A 6,264-nucleotide genomic window follows, 5' to 3' on the forward strand; every position below is an offset into this window, starting at 1 on the left:
TAATGTGAATGTGCTCTCTCTCTCTCAAAATATATTGTGTGCTGTATCTACCCTTCTTGATGTGAGGTGATAAAATGCTTATGTGATGAGATGAAATGAGGTGAATGACACAGACTTTGTGACATAGTGATAGGCTATTGCTGGTCTTCTGACAATATGTCAGAAAGAGGGTCATCTGCTTCTGGACCGCATTTGATCTTGAGTAACTGAAACCACGGATAAGTGGGGACTACTATACCCAGAGAAAGCCCTGATTCTCATTAATCATAATGTAATCAGGGAATCAAATGGTATAAGTTTGAAACCTAGAAATAAAACAAGTGTATAACAGATTAACAGTTATAATAAATTAATAAGCATGATAAAGCATAAGATATTAAGAAGCATAAGTTATTAAGTAATTATTCCATTAATGGTATGGAATTTGTTTAAGCAGACCTTACAGAAAATGGACTTCAGCTACACTGCTAAAGAAATAAAAACACCTTTTTTTAGAAAGATAGAGCAAAATAATCCAAGAAAACAGAAAAGAAGAAAAACGCTGTAGCCAAGGTGCCTACCCTCCACAGGTAATACCTGATGAGAACGCCATTTGCATCTGCCCTGAGGTCACGGGGGCATCAAGCCTTCCCAGAGAGTGAGAGTCTTTACATGTTGCCTCAAATTCACAACAATGGCACCTTACTGAGCAGAAAATTAATGAGGGGCGAGTTTATGGTTGATTTACTCTTTGAGGTGCTACCAGACTCATCTCTTCTAGCCACTGTTCATTATGTATTCATGAGCCAGGCCGGCTATCTTTCATCCTTTATTGTATTCAGGGAAGGAAAAAACCCTGCATGAAACCATTTTCTTGGCTGAATGGTTGAAATAATTTAAAAGCCAATATGTTGGCCTGGCAGCTTGTCTAACAACCATGAGACTCTCTGCAGAACAATAATTAAAGTAGCTCTTTCTTTATTATGTAAATTAATCATTTTTTAACACCAGGTGAATGTTTACATTTATATGGAATGAGTACTGAAGATAGTTCTGCCATTCAGAAAGTCACCTCTCATCAGTCTCTCACACTTTCACCCTAAAGTTACTGCCTGGCTGTATTCCTGGGGACCCAATACCTTCACTTACATAACCATAAGATCCCACAATAAGATTAAAACTGTGTTTATACTGAATGACAGACATTGTAAAGCCAAGCATCTACTCAACAGGATCAAAAATATCCACAAGGGCAAGAATGTGCATCTCTCCTCCTATACATCCTGAGACTTAATAAGTATAAGCAATAAGTTAAGACCCTGGGGAGGGGAGGGGGGTGTGCCTGGCTGGCTCAGTTGATGGTGGGGCTCTTGATCTCGGGGTTGGGATCTGGGAGCCCCATATTGGGTGTAGAGATTACTTAAAAAAAATAAAAACAAAATTATTTGGGCACATGAGGTCCCACCACAGAGCTTTTCACCATCCATCACAATTCTCTTATGCTTATTTCCCACCTCCCTTGCTTAGGCTCTATGCCATTGCTGCAATCACTTCTTGGTCCATATGCTCAATCCCCTTGCCTCTGTGACACTCAACTCACTGTATTTCATTGTGATTTTAATTTGCATCTCTTCAAAAATAATGATGTTGGGCATCCACCCACATGTGTTCAGCCACTGAGATATCATTTTATGTCAAGTATCCCATCCATTTTTTTTCATTAGGTCATTTGTCCTTTTTCTATCAATTTGCAGTTCTTTGAACATCCTAGATATGTAGCCTTGGATATGTGTGTATTTTTTAAATGTCTCTTCCCAGGCTAAACCGTATCTTTTCACTCTCTAATTTGGTAGTTTTTGATCAACAGATATTCTTAATTTTAATAATGTCCAAGTGATCATTTTTCTGTTATGATTATGCTTTTTAAGTTCTGTTTAAGAAGTCTTTGCTAATAAGCTTACATTTATGAATTTCTCACTGAGAAAACAGAAGCAACCCAGCTTTTATACCCTGTGTAACAACAAATCCAGCAAGCCACCTGCTCTTCAACTCATATACTCTGTCCTCCTTCCTACTACAATAGAAAAGAGTGGAGAAGGCTAGAGATGCCTTTACCGTGGCAAATGGCAGATAGAGAGCAGACTCTGTCCCTTCACCCTTCCAAGACCATTCTTATTTTTCAAATGGGTGGAAAGCATCTGTCCCCAGTAGAAGGGACACACGTTTAATTCCCATATTAGCACAAAGTGATGTAAGTGTGCTCATACTCCGATCTGAAATCTAAAATGTTAGTATTCGCAGTGTTTTTTGTAGAAGGCAAGAGAATGGGAATAAGGAAAAATAATTAAGTGATTACAGTCCCTTCCTCAAGCAGTTGGTGCCAAAAACTACAGGGGTACTACTATTGCCTTTTCTATCATTCATTCCATGTTTCCCTCAAATTCCATTAGCACCTTGGCTGGATGCAGTTCTCTATATAGAGAAGCAACCAAAAACTTCATTCCTGTAAAAATCGGTATACTTACTGGTCATATTATTGACTGCCAAAGTTTTCCATTAACCGATACTGCTGGGCAAGAAAGGTGTACTCCAATCATTCTCATGGGTTCCAAATACAATCTCCTTTGCCCCAGAAACACAATCCCTCTTGGACATTAAGACCACCTACCCCAGTTCATACAGTGACCGGTTTCTTTGTCTGTTTGGCAGCATGAAAAGCCCAAAATGGCCAGGGGGTGGTCTCATTTTTCAATTCATCAGAACTATGACTATATTTCCTTGTGGAAGCATCCCTCTCTTAGGCACTGGGATTTCCAAACTTATCAGCCATGAGGAATGGAAGCAAAAACAAAACAGAACAAGTGAACAAAAACAGTACAGGGGAATGTTTAGGGATAATAGCAAGAGAAGCTACTCCCACTTTCTCCCTTGCTTTGATGCATTTTATGGGGAAAGTACCATATACTGGCTATTAGTTTAAGATAAGAATTTCATCCTTCAGGACAGCAGATATCAATCCATCAGGATGCTGTGTTCCAGCTGGCCCCATGACTGAGTCTTTACTTAGCATTCTGCTATTCTCTTAAGCCAAATACTATAGGGTGGCAGGGTAAGACCATCATGAGGATGAGCCTCACTTTCTTTGCCATGAAACCTGTCACCTGGCCAGAGGTGATATTGCATGGAATACGTTGGCAATGAATAAAGCAGGCATTCTGCTAGTCCACAAATGGTAGTGCTATTGGAAACCCTGCAAGTAGAGAAGGCAAATCCCTTGTGAAGTATGCCTATTAGGGCAAAGTGATGTACTCTGCATAATGGGAGTGGTGAAGTAGAATTAATCTACCACAAGGTAGCCAGCTTGGCTGGATAAATGGTACCTACCAGGCTCAGCATCAGTCTTGGATTTTTAGAAGGTTGGACTTTCAGCATAGCAGTAGCCAGATCACTTGAGGTAAAGAAAGCCTATGAGTAGCCTCTATCCCAGCTGCTATGGCCATGTGGTACATGGATCCATTAGGTTGGTCCCAAGGTAGCTGGGAAAAGAAGCTGACATCTACATAATGAGTCACACCCAGCCCACCTGATTTCTGAGGGTCTCCTTCACAGTAGTTGGAACACATACACCTGGGACATGAATATCTTTATACTCTGTGCCATTACAAGAGGAATATCCACATCTCTTGCTTCTAGAAGTCTTTCTCCATAATTTGCTGATTTGTTCCTAATACCTGAGCAGCAGGTCAGTATGCTAGCTCCTGTCCCCAAGTCAGTGAAGATTTGTACCTTAGGCTGTCTAACTTGACACCAAGTGGACAAGAGATGTACCACCTTAAGTTCTGCCCATTGGGAGAATCTCCCTTTATAGTGTCCACCCCACCCCCAGCAACTCCAGTCAGAGCACCGTATAATAGTGGTTTCTCCTTAGCACATGGGGCAAATACACCTGTAACCAGGACCACGCTTTGCCCTCTTCCTTTAACCAATCAGAGGGAACCAGTTATGAAGTCATAGGTGTGGATTGAGGAGAGGCAGTGAAGCATTAGAACCAGGTACCACAGGATCTGAGCCACCTGACCCTGCAGCCAACTCTTGCCTTTTGGACCTGCTCAGACCCAGTTCCCCATATTGCACTTCCATTTTATAACAGAGTGTGGCTGGACATGTCCAATTTTATGTCTCAGTGAATTAGATAACACAATTCATGACTGGCAGTGGAGATCACGTACTCAACTTGGAGACCCAGAGCCATTTGTTCAGTCTCCATCAGGATCCAGGAGCCAGCCAGGAGCTGTTGTGGTTTTTCTGTTTTGTTTTGCTTTGTTTTAAATACATAAAGTCGTTGGTTGGTGAAAGATGACAGAACTTCCCCTAAAACCTTCTATTCTCCTCCTGTGGTTTGTACAATACATATTCTTAAAACTCATTTTATTTGTTTATTCTTAAATATTTTAAAGTAAATCAATGCATCTTGATATCACAACCCCAAATATCTTAGCCTGCATCTCTAAAATTGAAAATGTTTTCTACTTAGCCAAATGAACTTCACTGTACTTAGCAAATTAGAATTCTTTAATATCATTTCATACTTGGTCCATATTTAAATTTCTTTAGTGGTGCAAGAAATGTTCCTTTTATTGAACTTATGACACGTGCTACTTTTCTCTTGGCTTGACGCTTTTTTTAAATGAAAAGTTGGGGGAAAAGAGGCACAATCAGGCAAAATTCAATTAAACTGTCTAAAATTACATACCTAAGTATCCAAGCTTCAAAGAAAAGCAAGTAAATGTAGGATACGGTAGTTAACTCTGGGGAGAGAGTGATTTCACAATTGGAATCAGGTGCTAACGGGGAGCCTTGGAAAGTTGGCAGTGTACTATTCTTTGGCCAGGATGAGGGTTATGTAAAATTTCCTTTATGAGTATTCCTTAAATTATTACCACAAGCTTATGCATTTGAAAACAAAGTTGTGATATAACATATGAATAATTTTAATATATTAAAACATAAGATTATATCAAAATATTTTGGAAAGTAAACTGACTTGCAATTGTTGAGCATTATTATAATGAATAAAAAGAAAAGAATAGAGCATTCATAGCATCTTGATTGATAGTGGTCAAATCTAAATAAAGGTGGCTTTTGCAATGTGTATTGCTTAAGTTCAACCCATCAAAAAACATTACTGAGGATCTATTCTTGAGGAGAGCGTTGTAATAATGACATTTTTACATAAAGCCATTGGCTTATATCATAATTTATGACCATAAATTTTAAATCCTGTTGTGTCTGGTATTCTAAATACATTATAAAATTATTATTACCACAGTTTGTTTTGACAAATGTTCTAACAAAAGCCATTTGAAAATTTTACAAGAGGACTCAGGAAGGAAGTTTTACAGTTATAAAATATTACTTAAAAACTAAAAACTTCCCTTCATTGTCAAAGACCAATGCACATATTAATCTCTTGGTGAAAAGAGCATGCCCTAGGCTCTCCCAGGGAGTACAGCTACAGAGTGGCTTAGTAGGTTGCAGATAATAGATCATTTCAAGATTTCCATTTCCATTTCCCCAGAAAAATGAGTGGGAAATATCAGAAAGGGACACAGAACATGAGAGACTCCTAACTGGGAAATGAGCTAGGGGTGGTGGAAGGGGAGGTGGGCGGGGGGTGGGGGTGACTGGGTGACGGGCACTGAGGGGGGCACTTGTTGGGATGAGCACTGGGTATTATCCTATATGTTGGCAAGTTGAACACCAATAAAAAATAAATTTATAAATATGCTTCAGACTCACATCTCTATGGAATCCTGGGGAAAATTTCTCTTTCTTAACTTTTGAAAACCAAGGCCATCATTGAGTATATGCTTAGATTTATCAACCCAGCAGATGATAAAAATATCCCAGTTGGAAACTGCTTGGATCAGCACATCAAATCCTGACTCTTCAGGGGTATAGCCATAACAATGGGTATTTGGCCCATTTGAGCCTTATCTTTCATCTCTTTGTTCAAACTGCCTTAGAATTTACCCCCAATTTCTCTCTAGGCTCCTCCTGTTGATAGGGAATGCTGAGGTCTTACACATTTTTTATCTATAGGCTATCTCTGCTCTGAGCAGTCCTTCTATTTAAGCCTCCTAGCTATGCTGATTTCTATAACTGCCCAAATGTAATAAGAGATAGTAGAGATCGTGCTGAAAAGAACCCATATCAGTTTGAGAGCAGGTACACCAAGTGCAGTCATGGAAAGGCTTTTATGGAAGTCCCCCTACAAGCAAAGGG

This window comes from Nyctereutes procyonoides, unplaced genomic scaffold, assembly GCF_905146905.1.
Source record: "Nyctereutes procyonoides isolate TBG_1078 unplaced genomic scaffold, NYPRO_anot_genome, whole genome shotgun sequence".
In the NCBI taxonomy this organism is placed as follows: Eukaryota; Metazoa; Chordata; class Mammalia; order Carnivora; family Canidae; genus Nyctereutes; species Nyctereutes procyonoides.